At 47.4% G+C, this 20822-nt stretch overlaps 1 protein-coding gene across 2 annotated transcripts in view; it reads right to left on the bottom strand.

The window, feature by feature from the left end:
• Abhd2 (abhydrolase domain containing 2, acylglycerol lipase) overlaps positions 1-20811 on the bottom strand; it is a 97232-nt gene extending 76421 nt beyond the window's left edge. The window contains exon 1 of one of the 2 annotated variants that reach the window (XM_006970032.4): positions 20672-20811. The gene's annotated coding sequence lies outside the window, so the exon portion shown is untranslated. Of the gene's footprint in view, positions 1-20547 lie in introns of both variants that reach the window. The other variant, XM_042278414.2, reaches the window with a different exon arrangement.
• Positions 20812-20822: the final 11 nt, after the last annotated feature.

Raw genomic sequence — 20822 nt, 5'->3', positions numbered from 1 at the left:
CACTCCATTTTACAGATGGAGAAACGGATGCCTACGAAGATTAAGTTTGCCCAAGGTCACGAGGCTGGTAAGGCAGGGAGGCCAGTGCTCGCTTCTGACTCCAGAGACCCTGATGTGGTGCTGCTTGAAAGCCACCGAGAGAAGCAAGCAAGGAAACGAATGGTCTGGAGGGCAAACGCAGAGGACACTAGAGTGGGCCCCGAGTCACAGGTACGCAGGCAGAGCTGGTCCCCAAGCCACGTGTTTCTGATTCACCACACGGAAAGCACTAAAGAAGAAAACGGAAGGCAGGTGGAGGCGAGGCTCACTCACCTTCACAGCCAAGCTGCTCTACTTCCCATGGGGAGGCGCTCTTCACAGTCCAAGACAAATTAGCCACAAGGGCCAGGGTGTGGTGAGGCAGGAACTGCAGAGCAGTGTCCCCAGCCCCATCACAGGCCACCTGGGCCCACCAGGCCCAAAGGCTCAGCTGCAGGATGAAAACAAGACACAGCCCAGACTCAAGATCTAAGCTGCCTGCTGGCCGGCCCTCGGCCTGGTGTTATCTTTGCCTGGCTTTAGCAGTGGTGGTGAGTGTCTCACTGTCGCTCAGGCTGGCCTTGAACTCTTGGCAGCCCTTCTGCTTCAGGCTTTTATGTACTGGGATTAGAGATGTGAGTCACCATGCCTGGCTTTGCCTGGCATTTGGGGGAAAAATTTGTTCATTAGTTGTCAAATATCAAATTGCAAGCAAAAATCTATACTTCTGGTTTTTCTTTAAAAAAAAAAAAACAAAACACCAAAGTAAACAAAACAAACAAACACAAAAACCCTAAACAAACAAAAGTCCAAAGCAGAAGATTTGGTAACACAGAGCCTGCCATGGCAACAATGAATGAGGCTGAAAAGCAGCTGCTCCTCCAGACACATCATACTCCTGTGAAGTCTTTGATGCTGACCCCACCACCCCTGGCCCAATTTAATCATTTCTGGCACCTGAATCATCCCTATAATTATCTTCCAGAACATGTAATCCTTGGAAAAACCTATCTAAAGTCCCTTCTAGCCTTGGGTAAGTCTGTAGTGGCTAAATATTTAAAAATAGCAAGTATATGCACAAATGATTAAAACCATAGCCAAGTTTTGAAAGTCAAAATGTCAAAGCTTATCAGATGTGCTATGGTTTGCTTTACTATTCATCAATTAAAGTCTGTTTATGCCTAAAACTTCCCATAAACTATCTGAGGTAACTTCGACAAAGCACCTCTACCTGGGAATGTGTCTTGCTGAGTGAACTGACGTAGTCCCAGCCCCCTTGCAGCTAGGTGAGTCAATCTGACTAAACTCTGGCCAATTCTAAATGGTCTGGTTTTAAGAAAACTCCTTAAAAAGAAGTCCGCCCTCCTGCCTCCTTCCCTTCCCGCCTCTCTGAAATGCAGACAATATGGCTGCAACTCCAACCGCCATCTTGGGCCATGAAATAACCTTGGAGTCACTCTAAGCCTATTCAAAACAGCAGCCTAAGGAGACTTAGTGGAGCCACCAGATCAGACCTAGGTCACCAATCTCAGGATTTGTTTTATGTAAAATAGTCCACACCACTGTTATTTCTAGGTGCTTTCACTATACAATTTCCAGTGACACATAAGAAAATACAATATACCTCTGTGATGCTAGAAGCATCATCAATAGCCAGGTGGAAGATGCTTTTGCTGCTACTTATAAGAATGTTTTCATTTATTTTCAAAATTCATAATGACTTGAACTATTTTGTTACTAGAGGAAAAAGCTTTAAGGGCTAGGGGTAGAACCTTTCTAAAAAGTGCAAAGCACTGGGTTCACTGCTTGGTACCACAAGGAAGGAAGGAATTCATGAATGCATTCACACTAGCTGGCTTTAGGATAGCAACTAACAAAATACATGAAAAAAGTCAAAATCTAGTACAAGAAAAATACACACACCAACAAACACAACTATGTATGTGGTCCAGTGAGATCAACTCTGGGTTTTCTGCCCACCAGAGGGGAAAGGGAAATCCAGGCAGATCAGTGGGTCGCCAAGTGGGAAGAGCTAACAGCGCGTTCTGAGCCCGGGGTACAGGACATGCATTCGGTGGAAGGGAGGGCTATTGCGGCACAGAATTATTTTAAAGATGTGCAGGGCTTTATAGAGGAGACCTCCATTGTCAGACAGTGTCTTCCCTCAACTTCTTTTAAATAGCAAACGCAGCAAAGAATTGATTTCCTCAACCCTTGAAAAATGACAAGGTTTTAAAATTCAATTCAGGGCAGACAATTTCATGGATTATGACCTGAATTTACAGCCTTGGCCCATGGCTTGAGTCTGAGGGTCCTGGGCAGCAAGCCAGTTCTGCATGCCCCTAGGGAGTGCACCCTTAAATCCTAGCAGGCTTAAGTAGCCTACTACTTACTGGGTGCTTAGCATGGCACAGAACCACAATTAAGTACCATCTGTATACAACCAGGGGGAAAACAAGCTAAGGGTCTATGGACTTTAGGAACTTAGAGATGAGAATACTTGAGCAAGGAAAGGCCTAAAACAGCTACATCCAGAACTGAGCCTCAGTGTATCAAGTCTAGGACTTCAGAAGTGTGTGTATGTGTGTACAGTGAATATCTACCTCCCTACCTATCAGTCTATGTAGGTATTAAACTAGGTAATTCCAAAACAAAGCTCTTCGGGTCCATTTCGACTCATATCTTATGTTTTTTTTACTTTACGGTGGTTACTCTCCATTTTTCTTTTTTACAAATCTGACCTGGCACTTAATATTAAATATTCCGAACTTTGTCTAGACACATCAAGCTTAGACTCTATGGCCATACTATCCTGAATGTGCCATATTTCATCTGATCTTGGGAGCTAAGCAAGGTCGGGCCTGGTCATTACTCAGATGGAAGACATACCAAACTCAACGCCTTGAGCTATTTTGCGTGCTCCCCCTCTCCATTTTCTAGGCAGACGAAATCCAGTTGAAAGGAGCCCTAAGCAGCCTTAGACGGGGAAAACAAGTAACAGGAGGGCTGGTGGGCTGGGTGTGTGAGGGAAGGGAGCCAGCCTTTCCTCACCAATCTTTTTTTTCTGTGGGTTACCCTACATTCCAGTCCTCTTAGTTTATGAGAAATGTCGGTGCTGTAACTGATCGTTAGTATTCTATTTGTCATCTCTGTATCATCCAGAAGAAGATGCAGAGTGTCGCCAAATGTCCAGCATCTGGTCATTAACAGGGCTCTCAGCATTGCTGCTGGACTCTAAGACCTGCGTGGCTGGTATTTCCACCTATGCTGAAGGCCTAGGCTGCCTCCCACGCTTTTCACTGCTCTCCCATGGCCAAGAGCATCATTGAGGATGGAGGCCCCGAGACCTGGGGGCCAGAACCTGTTCTGCCTAGCCACCTTGAAGAAGTCACTTAGCTTTTCAGGCCCTAAGGATCTCAGCTGTACACTGAGAGGCTTGGATTAGAGTAGAGAACTCTTTCAGTGTGAAATGCCAGAGATTCTGGGGAGACAATTGCAGTCGTTGGCTAAAACGGACAGGGGGAACAAATCTCTCTGTGCTTTGTGACAGAATGTAGTCCCTGCTTTCCTGACTCAGACCACACAATAAAATTCACAAACCTCAAGGCCTTGGTTCTTTCTTCAAATCAATTAAAGTTATATATTTTCAGTTATATATATATATAATAATTTTCAATTAAAGTTATATATATTTGTACCAATAATTCCATTAGATTACTCCAGTAAATGTCTCAATATATCAGCTATTATCATCATCACTACTAAATTATCTTCCCTCTTATCTCAGTAAACTTCTTAATATGACACACAGAACTCACACAAAAGACATCTGGCTAAGGAAACAATGAAACAGCTAGCTGATGATCTGCTGGGACTACCTCCAATAAGATTAAATTAGTCCCAGGACATTCTCTTCCAGAGTCCTCCACAGAGGAACCCTGTTAGACTTAATACACCACTGGATAATAGATGGTGATCTTCAGGTTCCCCAAAGGGTTCCAAGAAGTTGGGCATGGTGAAACACACCCGGAGTCCCAGGACTCAGGGAGACAGAAGCAGGAAGACTGTGGGCAAACTCCAGGCCAGTTTGGTCTGGAACACAGTGAGAAGCTCGTTCTTTAAAAAAAAAAAAAGTTTCAAGCTACGTTGTTCCTGGTTTTATGCCAACAGCCTTCCAATATTCCCACCATGTCCTGCAGAGGGTCCTTCCTACTGAAGTCCAGCCTGCCCTTAGATTTACCTCCCCTTGCCAGGGAAGTCCATGCCTCTCCCCATCCTGACCCACAACTCTAGGCTAGCACACACAAGGCTTCTGGCAACTGAAGGGGTTAAGGGGTCAAGGAACAACACTCGACCACAAAAATATGGCCTATGTCCACTCCATATGATGTGGCAAAAAAAGCAGTCAACTGTAGCCAGAAGTTTCTCCAGTCCTGCCCCATGGTCGAGATGAATCTCTCCCACTTTCATCCAGCAGCCATTTGGTCCCAAGTAAACACACAGAGGCTTATATTATTTATAAACTGTATGGCCTATAGCTTCAGCTTCTTGCTAGCTAGATCTTATAACTTAACTCAACCCATTCCTATTAATCTATATGTTGTCACGTGGCCATGGCATTACCGGTCTGCTGGCATCTTTTTGCTCCTTTGGCAATGAGCTTAAGTCTCTCTTCCACTCTACCCTTCTCTCTGCAGCTCTGCTTGGATTTCCCACCTAGCTGTAAGCTCTCTTGTCATAGGCCAAAACAGCTTTATTTATTATCCAATGGGAGCCACACATACAGCAAACAGAAAGACATCCCTAAGCAGTCAACCTTAGTGTGGGCAGCACAAGACTTTTGAAGAGAGTGGAAAAGAGCCAGTTTCTGCCACTTAACTGAGAAGTCAGAGCTGTCATATACCACAGGGAGTAAGTGATAAGCCCAGGAGAAGATGGCTAGGAGAAAGCCCAGTGTCCACTTAAGATGCGTGTTTGCACCCTGCAGTTATTTACCACTAGTATAAGCTACTTTTGTATTGTTGCGATAAAATACCAAGTACAAGGTACTTGGGCTCATTGTTCCAGAAAGCCAGAGTCCGTGGTGGTGGGGCAGAAGTGGCGGCAGGAGGCTGAGGTTCACATCTTGAACATCAAGCAGGAAGGAGATATAAAACAGGATTGGCTCCAGGCTTTAAAAGCGCAGAGTCCACCCCTAGTGGCACACCTCCTCCAGCAAGGCCCCACCTCCAAAACCTCCCTAAACAGTGCCATCTTCTGAGAAGTGGGCAATCCCTGACAACCTGGGTCCCACTCGAGGTCTAATAGCCCAGGTGTCTGAGCATCTGAGGCAGCAGCTCACAGAACACGTCCATGTGACCTTCTCCCTCAGAGTTTGGGGAGGATGGAGTGTTCTACTCATGTGCTCTGGACTTTGAAAGACCGTCCTTCTGGACCACCACTACTTCAAACTCCCAAGTGAGGAGAAAGGCCGGCGAATGCACCAATTTCAAAAGATGCCAAGAGGCATTTATTTTTCGGCATCAGCACTGAGTAACTAGCTGTTTTCCTGTGGTAACTGCTGCCGCTGACTCTTGGGGCCACCCAGGGAGATCAGAGCAGGTTTCTCATGCTGAAGTTGCTGGAGCTGAGTGGCTGAAAGCTACAACTTACAAGACCCTTCACTGGCCAGCCACAGTGACACACGTGCAATCACAGAACTCTGGAGCTGGAGGCAATGGAAGCAGCGGGTCTTCTATAAAGTAAGACTTTGTCTCAAAACCAAACCCAACCCAATAAAGACACACACACACAGACACACAGACACACACACACACACACACACACACACACACACGCACAGAGACACACACAGACACAGAGAGACACAGACAGACAGACACACAGACACACACACACATACATACAGACACACACACACAGACAGACACACACAGCCTTACTGACTTAGACTGACATCTCTTAGAAATTAGATCCTGCAAGATGAAAGGCTGTACAAGGTCACACATAATTTGATTAAGTAGAAGACATGGTAGATAATTAAATATATTTATGTTAATGTTGCCTTCAATTTCATTAAAAATTTAGACCTTGAAATTCCTTTGTGTGTGTGTGTGTCTGTGTGTGTGTGTGTGTGTGTGTGTGTGTGTGTGTGTGTGTGTGTAAACTCATTCAAGTGATAGAAGTTTATTTAACTGTATTCTTCTACAAAGTTGTAAGGTCATAATCTGCTGAAGTTTCCAAAGATGGCTTCTGAATTCCAGTAATAAACAAGACCTGGGGCTGGAGAGACGCTCTGCAGGGGAGCCATGGGTTCAGTTCCCAGCACCCACATGGAGGCTCACAACCATCCACAACTCCAGCACCAGGGGATCTGATGCCTTTTCTGACTTATGCAGGTACCAGGCATACATGTAGAATAAATACATACATACATGTGGGCAAAACATTCATATGAAGAAAAGAAAATAAACCTCAAAAGGAATTTTTTAAGAAGAGCAAAAACATGAAGACTTACCGTCGAAATGTCAGGAATGGCTACTAACCCACCAGCTTTCACAAAAGAAACTCACTAAACTAAAAATATCTGAAGACTGAGTCACCAGTTAAACATGAACATATAATTGGGCACTTTGCATTTACAGAAATGCTGAAGAGAAGCTGGTCTCTCCCGCTTGCAAAGAAGCTGGCCGGAGGAGGGGGTATGCTGTGTCCTGGAGAAGGATGGAAAAACGCCTAGAACCTGCCCCTCCCCTGCTCAGAAATGTTCTCTACCCTAAAGAAACCAACCCATGCTGAGAAGGAACAAACAAACAAAACAAAAGCCAGCTGTTTCCTCTAGGAATTCCAGAATCTTCAAAGAGGACATTTCTAAGAAAATATTTTATTAGGAATTCAATAGTTCCAAATATTGTATTTTAAAAAACCTATACTAAAATTAAACTCTAATATCAAAGCAAATTCTCAGTTTACCAGAACCTGACAAACTCCACTGCCTCACTTGCTGCAAGGACAGACCTACACCCGCCACCCCTGCCTCCCTTCCTTTTTCGGGGGTGGGGGTTTCCAGATAGAGTTTCTCTGTGCAACAGTCCTGGCTGTCCTGCAAGTCCCTTTGTAGACCAGGCTGGCCTCGAACTCAAGAGATCCGCCTGCCTCTGTCTTCCAAGTGCTGAGATTAAAGGCGTACGCCACCACTGCCCAGCCCTGTCTCCCTTCTTTTCCTCCTTTCTTTACTGACAGAGTCTCACACATTCTAGAATGACCCAGAACTCACAGAGCAGCCAAGGATAACCTCGAGTTCCTGATCCTATGGCCCCCACCTCTCAGGTCCTCTCGAGTGCCGGGATTACAGGAATGTGTCACTGTGCCCAGTTTTACATGGTAGGGCTCAAACCCCAGGGCGACCTGCACCATAGGCGAGCATTCTGCCAACTGAGCTTCATCCCCAGACCCGTCTGCTCCATTTTTTTCAGAGAAGGGTACAAGTGAAGAGAACAGCTCTGGATCTACAGCGAAAAGAAACTCGGGACATGTCCCAGGAGCCACACAGACAAGCGGCCACTCTGCAGACAAGCTTCTAGAATGGAATGAGGATGCAGGTGGGAGCCAGTGGGAGCATGGCTATGAAGCTGCCAATCTTGCCTCTCACCGCGGTAGGCATCAAACAGCAGATCTGCATGGAGATCTGACCCACGTGCCCAGCCCTACACCTCCCCACAGGGAAAATGACTCACCCCATCCCTCCAGGCCTGCTGGAGCTGAGCTCACTCCTCCTCCCGCCCTCTCAGCTCTGTGGCTCTTATGATGAATCCTATCAGCCGTGAGAGCAAAGGCTCTCCTCAGGGCTGAACCACTGGGCCCGTAACACAAGGCTAGACAGTGACGACAGCTCCAGCAATCTTCATCCTTCTCAGACTGACAGAAGTCTCCGAGGGCAAGAGACTGCAGTGTGCTCAGCTTTGGAAGGCACGCTCTACTTCTTCAAGTTGTCAAAGCACCTTGGAAGCTAGGACTAGAAACGAGAGCCTCTGCCAGTCTACAGCAGCAGGCTTGGAGGTCACGTGGCCTCCACTGAGCCCCAGTCTCAGATAACAGGTGTGAGCAGCCAACACAGATAAGTACACGAATCACTGACGGACACTGAGGCCCCTGGGCTGAAAAGGAAGGAAGAAGGAGTGTGGGAAAGACACACAGCCTCTGCTGTCAGGCCTGTGGATTCTGAGAGCTGGAACGTCCAGGGCACAACCCAAGTGGTGAGACCCAGATGTCAGAGACCCAGATGTCGGAGACCCAGATGTCAGAGAGAGGAGAGGGAAGACATGCATATCCTCTGTCCTTCTACCAATGACGTCTAGAGTGATTCTCCCCTGAGCACGCCGTGCCATGGGCTCTGGGTGGGTCGCTGGCTTTCTCTGGATATTTTGAGAGACAGCGCGAGAGTCCACAGGATCTCTCTGAACAACATGGGTTTTACAATCAGAGGCCCTGCGTTTGAATCCTGATTCTGTCAAGTAATCTTAGGTAAATCACGTAAACTTCGTGTTAATTGGTTCTTTTGTCTACAAATGAGGGAATAGGTTCCTTTATAGGCTAAAGGGGGAAAGAGGCTGACTACGGAGCTAAAGGAACTATGTGGGTTAAAAAGGGTTTAAAATTATAAAATATCTACAGACATACAAAAGGCTCACAGAACATGTTGAGCTCCTTAAAGGAAAGCTGCCTTCATACTTCAGGGTTAGAGAACTGTCCGTTTGAAAGCAGCTGTAAGGGACTTTTAACACACGTGGCCAGGCATCTGCGGCCAGGCAGCCCTGAGTGTGGCTTTATCAGATCTTTGCATGGAGGATCCTGAACAATCTAGAAAAATGAAAATTCAAAAGGAAGCACACTGGGTTGGTATATTTTGGGGTTTGAGCTAAATGGATTGCTTTGCTAAGTAAAGAAACAGAAGTAAGTTCACACCCTCAAATGTTCCCGTCTCCCCATCCATCCAATACAAACACCCTACTGTTGTTCTGGGCCTCGCTCTCTCTTGCCTCCCACTCTAGAAGCAAAATTTCTCAGCCTTTTTAAAGCCTGAGGGCGAGTCCCAACTGCCACCCTTAGTCTGCCAGCGGCCTTCCTCTTCTGACTTTTGTCCAAATTCAGTTTCGCCTATAACGAACAGGCACCTGCTCTCTAGGTCCACACCCAGTCTTCCTCTGTGACCACACTGTGAGGAACAGCAGATAGGCCCCTGCTGGAGCTCTTCCTCTGCAGGGCCTTCCCAACACTTCTTCAGTGTCCTGGGAGGTTAGAAAGCTTCCAGCGAGGGCAAATCCTTTCCCACAATTGGGAAGAGGACATAAGCATTTACCGAAAATTAATCCACCTGCTTTAAGTGGCCACGGCGGTGCTTTACAAAAGAAAAGGACAGAGCCTACAGGAGACGTGTTCATATCAACTGTGAGGAGTGTTCATGCCAACCCTGGGAGGCTGCACAAACTACACCCTATTCTGTCATTCTGTCACCCTAATCCCCCTGTATCAAAGGCCTCAGCCTCAGTCTCATTTCTGTGGGTATAACACAAGAAGTACACTACACAGACCTGTAAAGCAGTGGGCAGTGGTACCCATGCAGGAGTAAGTACTGAATCCTCAGGGCTGACAACAAACCCTGAGGAATTCAAAGGGGAAGCAGTGGGAAAGGAAGAGACGGGGTTACAGTGGGGGATCCTTGAGGAGAGACGGAACGGAAGAAAGTGAGAAATGGGGTGTGTACAGGTATCAGGGGCACAGCTGAGCTGAGGCTCAGAGTGTGAGGCAGACAGAAGCAGAGGGATGGGTTTGGAGAAGGGACCATGAGTCACTGTGGAATGATGCTCTGGCACTCTGTTTACAAGGGGAATTCCAGGAGCCAGCCTGGAAGATGACGCCAGGCTGTCATGGCAGTGGGCAATGAGCTGTGTCTACCTTACTGTTCAAGTGAGGGGCTGAAGTAAGGCTGCAGGTGTGAGGAACACTGACTTGGCTACTGGAGCCAGACTCTCTGTTGGGACATGTATTGTCATTCACCATTGGAGCCACAATGACAATCCTTGATGGCATATAACTCATTTTGTAGGAACTTCAGTATGGCGGCCTATCTCCTGTAGACTCTAAGACCACAGCGGCCTACCTTGACATGTAAATGCCCACGCATGACCAGAAAATTTGCTAGTCTCATCTCTTCACAAGAATGATGAGTCACCTCTTATTAATCATCCTACTGGATCACTTGTATGTGGCATTCTACACAGATGGAAACTTGGGGTGTTGAGCGCATAGTGGACATCTTGTAAACAGATCGAGCCAGCAGGAAAGACTCAGTCAGCCTGAAGGATCACCACCGTGATCCCTGAAGCAGAATTTCCTTGCCAGGATATTCCACTAGGTTGAGAGGTGGGCAGCTGCCTTGCCGCTGTGGGCTGAGAGAGAAAGCTCAACGTGAGCTGAGCTGGCGGCAGCTTTTGGGTATTCTAAAGACCATCTTGAAGATCTGGCAAACCATTTCTCCATCCCAAAATGAAGGTTTTCAGTTTTCTGTCATTCAGAGAAGCTACTGACCAAGGCTATATTTCTCTTCCTCTCTTCCCTGTGTGACTAATGAACACCTCAGGAGGCCAAAATGTAAGAAATCGACTTCAGACACAGCCGTCTCACAAATCACGATAGCTCACAGTGGAAACAGGCTGTTGTAGGTAGAAGGAAGGAACTGGTACACACTGCAGACCTTTAGAAGGTACAGCCTTCAGCAGCTCTGGTGAGAGATGATACCACAACATTCTCTATAGTGTTTTCTAGTGGACATAAGCTTATTTGAATAGCACTAATCCTAGGTTAATCTTGACCAAGAAGCCAGTCGGATTATAAAATAAGCTTCCTTTTTAGCATCTGAGGGAAACAGAAGTCCTTCAGAACAATTGGTGCCCCACAAGGTTTCCACCTCCTGAGAGACTCCTCTGATTTGTAGTGCTGGCGGGGAGGGGGCTACTCCCCGGGCTCTCCGGAAAGACAGACAGCCTAAAGTGCAGCTGTACGCATAGCACTTGGGTGACTCTGGGCAAGTTTCTTAACCTCTTGGCACCCCAATTAAATGGATATACTAGGACCTTCCTTGAAGAGTCATTGAGAGGCTTAAATGAGGTAGACAGGGTCAAGCACCCTATGCCAGAGCATCCTGCTATTATGAGTTTAAAGATACAAACACTACGCAAACTTGGCAATGGTATGTATGCTCACCAGAGAAGGCAAAGGGGCTTCCTGTATCTGAGACCAGAGGACCTCATTCCAGAACCAAGTAACAGCTCCTTCAGCTTGGAGAGTCTGCTGTCTGATCTGCCTGTGGGCCATCACCACCCTCCCACCCCCAACATTACCAGGTACCAAGGAAATGATTGGACCACTTGTATGTGCATACATCCCCCTGCACGCACGCACGCACGCACGCACACACACACACTCTAGTACACAGTCCTTACCTTATTGCAGACCACTAGCTTCTCCATCACACACCCACCCTTGTCCTGGGATCTAATACACATTTGGCTCAGACATCATTATCTTTAGCACACTGGATCTTAACCGAGGAACAGAACTAGATGATGGGAAGTGTTCTGCTTTGGTAGCTCCACAGTTTATCAAGTGTTGGTGACGTGAATCCATGACCTCAGTCACCCCCTAAACAAGGCACGGGATGCGTTTGTGTTGACAGTGGAGGCCAACTTCATAATTTACTGCTTACAAAGTGTATGCTCAGACATTACCTCATTTGGTACTCGCAGCAGCTCTGAGTGTTATGAATGTAAGCAAGGAAACTGAGGCCCAGGGACCCTTCCCTGTGCTAAGGCTCTAGGAACATGATGTGTGTGGTGGGGAGTTCCCGTGTTAGAACTGCATGGAGCCCACCACCTCAGCCCCCTTGACAGGAGTTTTCTAAGGCCCTTCCCATTCAAAGACAGACACAAAGACATTTGCACTCCTCCCATTCAAAGGCAGACATAAAGACATTTGCATTCCTCCTATGAGCTCTATGGTGACAATGTCAGTGCCACACCCACCTTCCGCTGTCAAGGCTAAAATAACCTGTAGTGGATGGCATTAATGACAGACCAAAGGAAGGGGCTAGTTTCTAAATTGAGGGAAACATCCTTGGCTCTCTCTTCTTGGCGTTTCCCATCGTCTCACTGTTCAGAAGGACACATTTCTTCAATGGCATTGATAAGAATGAGCGAGCACTTTATGTGCATTTCGGACTCAAAGAGGGGACTGCAGCCAGAGTGCTTGGAAGCCGAAGTTTACACATGACTGCAGCTCAGGCCCGCCAGGGAGTAAGAGCCTGGAACACAGTGAGCCTCCCTTGGGCTAACTAGAATTACAGTCAAGAGATCAGCCAAGCCCGGGCATGTTCTGGGTGGTGTGGCTGCAGAATTCAATAAATGATTGCGTGCTGGGCGGTAAAAGGATTACTGTTAACTTGTTTAAAATGTTAGATGTGTAATAAAAGAGTATGTTGACGAGATATCATGGAAATATTTACAGATGTAACAATATGTTTGGGGTCGACTTTAAGATAAATGTGGGCTGGGCAGTGCTGGCACATGCCTTTAATCCCAGCACTAGGGAGGCAGAGCCAGGCGGATCTCTGTGAGTTCAAGGCTGACCCGGGCTACAGAGTGAGATCCAGTAAAGGCGCAAAGCTACACAGAGAAACCCTGTCTTGAAAAAACCAATAAAATAAATAAATAAATAAAAAGAAAAGAAAAAGATAAATGTGGGTTGGGGAAAGTAGCCAGAAGAATATAGGAAACTCCATTACTTATAAGCTGGTGATGGGCCCTGGGGCCACTGGAGCTCACTGCATAATTCGGTCTACTGTGTGACTTTAAAATGTCCACAATAAAAAGCTAACAAATGAATGAGTGGTTATTTAGTAACAGAACACGAGCCTTGGAGCCAATGAGAGGCAAATTCACCCCCAGCTTTCATCTCCAGTCAAGTTCAGGGCCATGTCCCCTGTCACCATGACAAATAAGCTTTGGCTGCCGGCTGCTGCCATTTTGACATTGTGTTGAGGTCATGCGATATGATTTATCCAATCACTACTTATCATACTATTTCTTCATATGAAAAGTTCCTGCCTCTTTTCTGTGCTAAACCCATCTTTGTTTTTCCTCTATAATGGGGTTTCCTGGCTCCAACTCATCGGGATCTCCCACACATAAATGAGGGGTACCAAGGCTCTATGTGTGGACTCTAATATTATTAGTAATCCTAGCATTCCACGTCAGGCCTTTCAAGTTTTTCCAATTACCATTCACATAAAATAAAGAAAGACTGAGTGCTCAGGGTTCCTCTAAGGCGACCTCAGGAAACCTCACAGATAGACCCTGGGCCCTGGATTGGGAAATCTTAGCCCAAGGTCGGAGTGCTGGTATTACGGAGGCAAGCAAACAGGACCTGGGGCCTGATGAGAAGTCACCCCTGACATGCTACATCATGGGCTGAAGAGGCTTACACACATGCTTCAAAAAATGCCCGTGTAAACGGTGCCAAGTGCTCTACCTGATCCCAATCCTTCCGCAACGTTGCTGAGTTTTCGGCTCAGCCTCCCCCCACTTTTCACTCCTGAGGAAATCCAACACGGCCCTTCACACATGAATGAATCCAGACCCCAAGGAGTTAAAGAACAATTTCCCCTATCAGTTTCATATCTCTCGAACATGCTGGAAACTCATGGTCTGAACCCCCAAAGACACCTGACCTGGAAGCCCACAAAAGGTACCACTTCCAGAGAAAGCTGGACCCGGTGGATGCCCCGTTTCCCAGCACTGCTTAAGGACACTGGAAGAGGCGAGGCCACTTCATGAATACAGTCTTCTGCAGGAAATGCAGGCCCTCCCAAATGCCATGATTCAACAGCCACCAGGACAACCTTTGACCTGGGTAGAAGAGTCCCTGTACTGTCAGACCCCTGGCTCCCTCCGATGCTCACATATCTGCCGGCATCTTTATTCATAAATCAAATAAAGGTTTGAGTTTGCTTTGTTTATTTGAAAAGCGATGTTACATTTGCTTTCCTTATTTCAAAATTTTGAATTTGGGTGAACTTGTGCTGTACTTCCTGTTTTGTTTTGTTTTGTCTTTTTTTACACTGCCCTCATTGACATGACCAAGCAAACAGTACACAAACACACGTCCAGAGTGATGGTGTACAAGCTGGGGGCACTTGCTGGGAGCTTTGGTCTCTTTTATTGGAGAGAGGATGGAAAAGAACAACTAATCACAACACCCCCTGTCCTCACTGCGCACAAGAGGTATCTGAGGTACAAATGGAGGGATGCCGTGGGTGCCCGGCAGTGAGTGAGGACCAGGAAGTGATGACTCAAGACTGGCTTCATTGAGTAACATCTTGAACATTCAAACATTTCCAAGGTGACTTTAAGACAGACTCAGAGGAAAATAAAAGCAGACGGAGGCTGAGACACATTCAAAGAAAACCCAAAACCCATAGGCAAAATCTAGGAACCACAGAAGACCAAAAGGCCACGTTTAAATCAGCATGGTTATTTAAAACACAAGGACAGCCATGGGAAACTCCAATGTAAAGAACCAGGAAACCCTCTCCTTAGACAAGAAAGCTTTGGTTAGCAAAGCCAGCTTGGATCAGAACTTGGAAGTGGCAAAATGATTTGGAGAGCCTGGGAAACACTTCCAATCAGGTCAAAAAAAGTCGCGTACAGATTTGGGGGCAAGAGAAGTTGCCAGAGCTGGTTCTTCCTGAGGCAAGAGAAAAGAGGTGTGGCACTTATTAATGCTCCCCAAACAGGAAGTCCTGAGGGGAAGGGCAGGCTCCTCTCTGCTGTTCAAAGGTGAGAACACAGAGAAAGCTGTGGTGCACAACACAGGGCCAGACACCAGGAGCTGGAAATGAAGTTCTCTGGATACCGGAGAACACAGCGAACTGATTTTGGCATGGCCAGCATGTTCTGCCCAAAGGGCACGGTTGGTCGGGCCCAAGGGCCTATGTGTCCCTCATTCTCCACTGTCCAGCTCTCTTCACAGACTGACCTGAAGAACCTTTCTGTCTCTCCAAGCATTTTCTCAGGCTCCCAATCCTAGTGAGGGACTAGAAGCCAGAGAGATCCCTGACAGGTAGATAGACAGGGAAAGGGGGTCACATATAAATAATAAAATGCAACCTTCCTCACCCTCCTCACCGAGACAAAGGCCTGGCAGGTTTTCTTCCCCACCAGCAGACACCCTTCTGGCTGACCTGTCCAGGCTGTCAGATGTTCGAGGCTGGTCCCCAAGATGTTCATTTGAAACTGGGAGCCTATCAACTTCCCTTTCTTTGTTTGAGTTGACCAATCCAAAATAAGGGGAAGGGGACCCATCTCAGGCCAGGAAGCACAATTCCCAGCCCTGGGGGGGGGGGGAGTGATGGGGTGATTTCGGTTTCTGAATGCCCTCTCCACTTGTGAGGAGTCTGTCTCTCTGTGCGCTTTGCTATGTGTGTGTGCCGGTTCACTTTTAGTAGTCTGCTGCCTGCTGCTGCCTGCTAGGTCTGAGATTTTCTTTTCCTGCCTTTTAATTCTTTAACTGGTGGAGAAAATGAACCAGATCAAGACCCTTAAACAGCAGAGTAGGACAAAGAGAAGGAAAACATCTGTCTCCAAACTACCACAGAATGCTTTAAGATGCCCATGCACAGCTGTTGCTTAAACGAGAGGGCCTTCTCAACATCCTCTAGAGCAGAAAGGGAGATCTAAAATAGACGGCCTTCATGAAGGCTGACGTGGAAGCTTGTTTCATCTGGTCAAGAAAAATGAAGTCAGAAAGCAAGGTTTCAAACAGCTTGCTTGTGTGTGCTACCGTTTGTGTAGAAAGGGTGGCGAGTGTGGTATAAAGCAGGTGATGGGTGTAGGGATTGGGACAGAGATGCATTTACTTCCCAGTCTTTGCACTTTTCAAATATTCTCTCTCATCATATAAATGTGTAACCATTTTTCCCCAAGAGATAAGACTGCCGCATTGTAAACCAGGCTGACCTAGACTCATTATGTAGCCCACGCTGATGCTGGACTCATGGCAATCCTCCCCAACCTCCCAAATGCTGAGATAACTGATATAAGCTACCACACTCGGCTTGGTATTATCTGTTTTTTAAAAAGCTAGCCAGAACTGCAATTTCCAAGAGTGGCATTTCTCATATAGATTCAATATGCTGTACTTTTCAACGTATGTTTTCTTCAAATAAGTTTTTTAGTGTGGTCAGAAAAGTGGTGCAGCAGATAAAGGTGGCTGTCACTGAACATGACAGTCTGTGTTGGATCCTAGGATAGAAGGAGGACCAACCCCCAAAGTTGTCTAATCACAGCATGTACACCATGGCATGTACACACTCATGTACATAAATACAAACACAGTAAATAAGTGCACAACATTAAAAAAAAATTAAGATAAACAACGTCATCAAAAACCAAGCTAGGTGACTCACACCTTTAATCCCAGTACTCAGGACACAGAGGCGGTCAGATCTCTGTTCCAGGCCAGCCAGAGCAAAGACAGATCCTGTTTCCAAACAAACACAAACAACCACCAAAATATGAATAAAGAGCATTACATTTAAAAAATTTAAATAGAACCAATTTTAAAACAAAATAGCTTTGTGTGATAAAGCAGACACACTTGTGGGTCTCAACACACACCTGGTGAAGAATTTGTGAACCAGCAAACCTCCATTTGGCTGGGGATGTAGCTCAGTTGACAGAATGCTGGCCCTGGGTTCCATCCTCAGCACCATATAACAAACTAACGCAACAACCTGTGATCCCAGCCTCTCCAGAGACCCAAGCAAGGGGATGAGGAGTCAAGGCCATCCTTCACCTCAGCCAGTTCCTGGCCAACCTGGGCTCCACTTAAAGACAAGAGAAAAGCCAGAAAGTAGGCAAACCTGTGCTACCAATGTTCGGATTCTTTCATCAGCTCTTTACTGACTGTTGCCCGACGATTATGAAAGATCGGAGAATGGGTCTGTGTGTAATAAGTGTTTTGTTCAACTGGCCCAGAGCACACACTTCAGGGTCACAGTGGGGTTCTTCAGCAGTCTACTGCTGCCATTTTATAAACTGAAAAGATTTAATTCCCATACATGATGCCCTGGAACCAGGATAGAAAAAAATAATATGTAAATAGAAACACGATCCTTAAAAGATGACCATGTAGTGGCTGGTGATGCCTGTGATCCCAGCACTTGGGAAGATCAAGATCAAGGTCATCCTTGGGTGCACAGTGAGTTTGAAGCCAGACTGGGCTACAGGAGGCCCTGTCTCAAAACAAAAACAAAACCAGTTCTTATGGAAAATAAGTTCAGCCCCTGTATGTTATCAGTGCTGAACAGAAACACAGGGGCTTAAAGTGGCTGTAATCACTGGGCATCAGGGCCCCATGCCTAGAATCCCAGGACTCTGGAGGTTGAGGCAGGAGGACCATGAGAAGCCAAGCCTGGATTGCCTATGTAGATCCTGCCTCAAACACCACCACCAGAGACAGACAGACAGAGACAGAGACAGAGACAGAAGAATGACTGCTGGGCCCTGAAAGGCTGTTGTACAATCCTAACATTCACCACATCTAGAGGTTCCCCACCCTTCCAGTGTCTGTTCCTGGGATAGCCAAGATGAAACAGAAAGGCTTACAACACCTCAGGGCCCAAGTCATCTACTCTTCAACTGGTCAACCAGGGTTCAAATCCTACAGCCAATAAAAATCCACATACTGTAGGCTATGGTCCCGGCAGAAATTCTGCCAGATGGGATTCCATTATACTGAAAATGTCCATCTGCCAGGGGTTTTCACAGAACCAGATTTTAAAGGGGTGGGTGGAAGCAAACAAGAGTGAGTTCCCCTGCCTGCCACAGGGCCAGAGGTTGTGCTACCCTCTAGGGCAGGCGCTGTGGGCTAAGTGGTGGAACCTCTGTACTCTACAGGCTCCGTCAGAGATGACGGGGAAAGGTGTGAATTCGGAAAGGAGGGATGACAGTGACCAGGAAGTCGTCCTTCTGTTAGAACGTCAGGGAGAAAGAGCAAGGCAGTGAAGAAGAGAGAACCATTATTCTAAAATGGCTGACTGGTGAAGACACAAGGCAAAGGCCCCGAACTCAGGATCATAATTCCAGGGGCCCATCAATGAAGAGTCACCAATTTTGGTGACGCCTAGAGAAGGAAAAGCCACAGGGCATGGGGTTTCTGCAAAAACCAAAAAATAAAAAAAAATAAAATAAAGAAAGAAACAAAAGTGGCAGGCATCTTCTCATTTACAGAAAATGGGCCCCGCACACAGAGGGCACTTCAATACGGATGAGTTCGACATTCCCTTGGAACCTAGTGGACTTCAAAACACATCAAAGAGGTAGTGTGAATGAAAGGGGAAGTCAAAGGAACGAACGAGAACTCCTGATAGAACGAGGGGAGAAAGACCACTGCACCGCACTGCCATCTGACTTGTTTCAAGCTCTGTAAAAAAAAAAAAAAAAAAAGGTGGGGGGGGATGCAGGCAGAGGAATGAACAAGTAGGTGGCCAGCAAGGATCTGTCATGCACTTGTGTCTCCGCCAGGCTGCTGCTGCTGCCAGGCTGCTGCTGCTGCTCCCCCTACTCAAATGACTAAGGAGCTTGCTTAAATGCACTCGATACATGATCCCTGAACTTCCCCAAAGCACTTAATTCAGTGGCTCATGAAATCTTAATCTAAAAACGTTCATCCATTTATAATCAAGCTGAATCACACTGGCAACTGGGGAGGGAGCCTGGGTGGAGAGAACGGGAGTTTGGGAGGATACTGTGCAGATCGGGATCCTGGGGACTCTGGTCTACCACTTAGATTCACTTTTACTCCCTTTAAAGATAACAGACATGCCGGTGTCTGAGAAGAGTGCTATTACAAGGTGGGAACTAACAGAGGAACTATATTGTCCAGTTCAATACAAGGAGAACAGGGGGGAAAATGTGATGCAACTAAGAAACCTGTGTTAGAATAGAGACTCTGTTGAAGGATGAACAATACTGGGTGGTGGATATGAAGGAAAGCTACAGAGAAAGGCAACAACATGCTAGTCAGCAAATCTATTATGATTGCCATGTACCAGGCACTGTTCTAATGTTCCCCAAAGTGCATGCTTCTCCAATCTTTTAACCAAAGTGCCAACAGCATTCCTTGCCTTACTGGTGAGGCAACAGGCACAGAGAGGTTGGATAACTTGCCCCAAATGACATAGCGAAAAAGAAGCAGGACTAAGATTCGAACCCAGGCACTGAGATGCTGAAGTCTGTGCTTCTAACCTCTCTGGGCTCCCCTAGAACTTAAAAGAATGAGAACTAGGCTGGGAGTCAAATTTAAGTCATGTCCTGGCTAGATGTAGGGTCAAGAGGTTAACTCTTAGTCATGACCCTGTGATGGCCAGCCAGCCTTGTGACCACCCCAGGCCTTCAGTTTCTTCTTCTGTACAACAAGGGGAATGAATTAGACGAGCTTCGGCATTTTAGCTTGAGAATATCCTAAGTTCGTGCTGACCATTCTCAGCATGGACTGGCCTGCTCTCCGGCTGGCTGGAAGCTTCATTTGGCCTCATGTGGGCAAGGTGTGTTACAACTATTTCTCCTGCTTCCTGACCTTCAGAAGATTATGTCCCTTCTCATCAGGCAAATGAGAGAGTGCAGTGAAGAGCGGGGACGCACTCTGCTTAATGTGGTTGTAACCGAAAGGCCCTTGAAAAGCTCTGGGCACAGATCGAGTGGAGAGCCTGCCAAATCTGCAATCTCTCCGGAGCCTGTTCTCAGAACCTGCCTTTAGGCCAGGTAAAACCGACAAGCCGGGGGCGGAGGCCCCAAAGAGAGGAACCAGAAAGAGTAGCCCCTTACAGATGGATGATACAATCCTTCCGTTCCTAAGCATCCCAGACAGGTGGCTGTCATCTGGCCTCTGCCTAGGCACTTCCAAGGTCGATGCTCGGGCTGTCTAGCCTGGCAGGCAGCCCAGGGCGCTGCTGGACAGATCTTGCTGTGGGGAAAGCCCAAGAAACACCTAGAACAGTTGCCCCACAAGCTCAATAAAGTGCGCCTCCAAGTAGGTCAGAAATTGCTTCCCTAAAACTTGAACCCATCAGTCGTAGGTGAGCACCGGGATCCCAAAACGCAGAGGCCCATCGAATATGCCGGGCTTAGAGTCGGGCCCTTTCGGGTTTCCAGCATCCTGCAACCCTTTTCCCCGAGTCTGGCCTGGCGGGATACCTCCCCAGGCCCCAAGAGTGAGCATCGATGGGGAACAGGGAATGGCAGCCAGGAGGCCTCTGTCGGCCTTGTCCCCAACCTCGGTTCTTCGAGCGGGAGAGGACAAAGGACCTTCAGGAAGGCGTATCCCACCCGTGGTTTGGGCTGCCCCGCCACTAGACAAGCTAGTCCTCGGACCCCGCAGTGCCAGGTGACAGTCCCCCCAAGAGTCCCCACGCACCCGGAGCACACAGGCTGCGGCGCGATGGGCCGAGCCACGCTGGGGACCGGGGACTCGGGGTTCTCGCCCGACGCCTCCAGAGAGCGATGGCGGCTTGGTGGAGATCGCCCAGCCGAGGCTTTACCTGCGCTCGTTGACTCCAGCGGTCCAGCTCGCCCGGATTCCGGTTCCCGCAGCTCCGCGGCTGCCGGCAGCGCTCATAGAAATACAGCCGGAACCCCTGGCCAGCGCAGCTCCCGCCGCTACCGGCCCCGCCCAGGCAACTGCCGCCACGC

The sequence above is a fragment of the Peromyscus maniculatus genome, chromosome 1, assembly GCF_049852395.1.
Source record: "Peromyscus maniculatus bairdii isolate BWxNUB_F1_BW_parent chromosome 1, HU_Pman_BW_mat_3.1, whole genome shotgun sequence".
NCBI classification, from domain to species: domain Eukaryota; kingdom Metazoa; phylum Chordata; class Mammalia; order Rodentia; family Cricetidae; genus Peromyscus; species Peromyscus maniculatus.
This window is presented reverse-complemented; position numbering and strand designations above follow the sequence as displayed.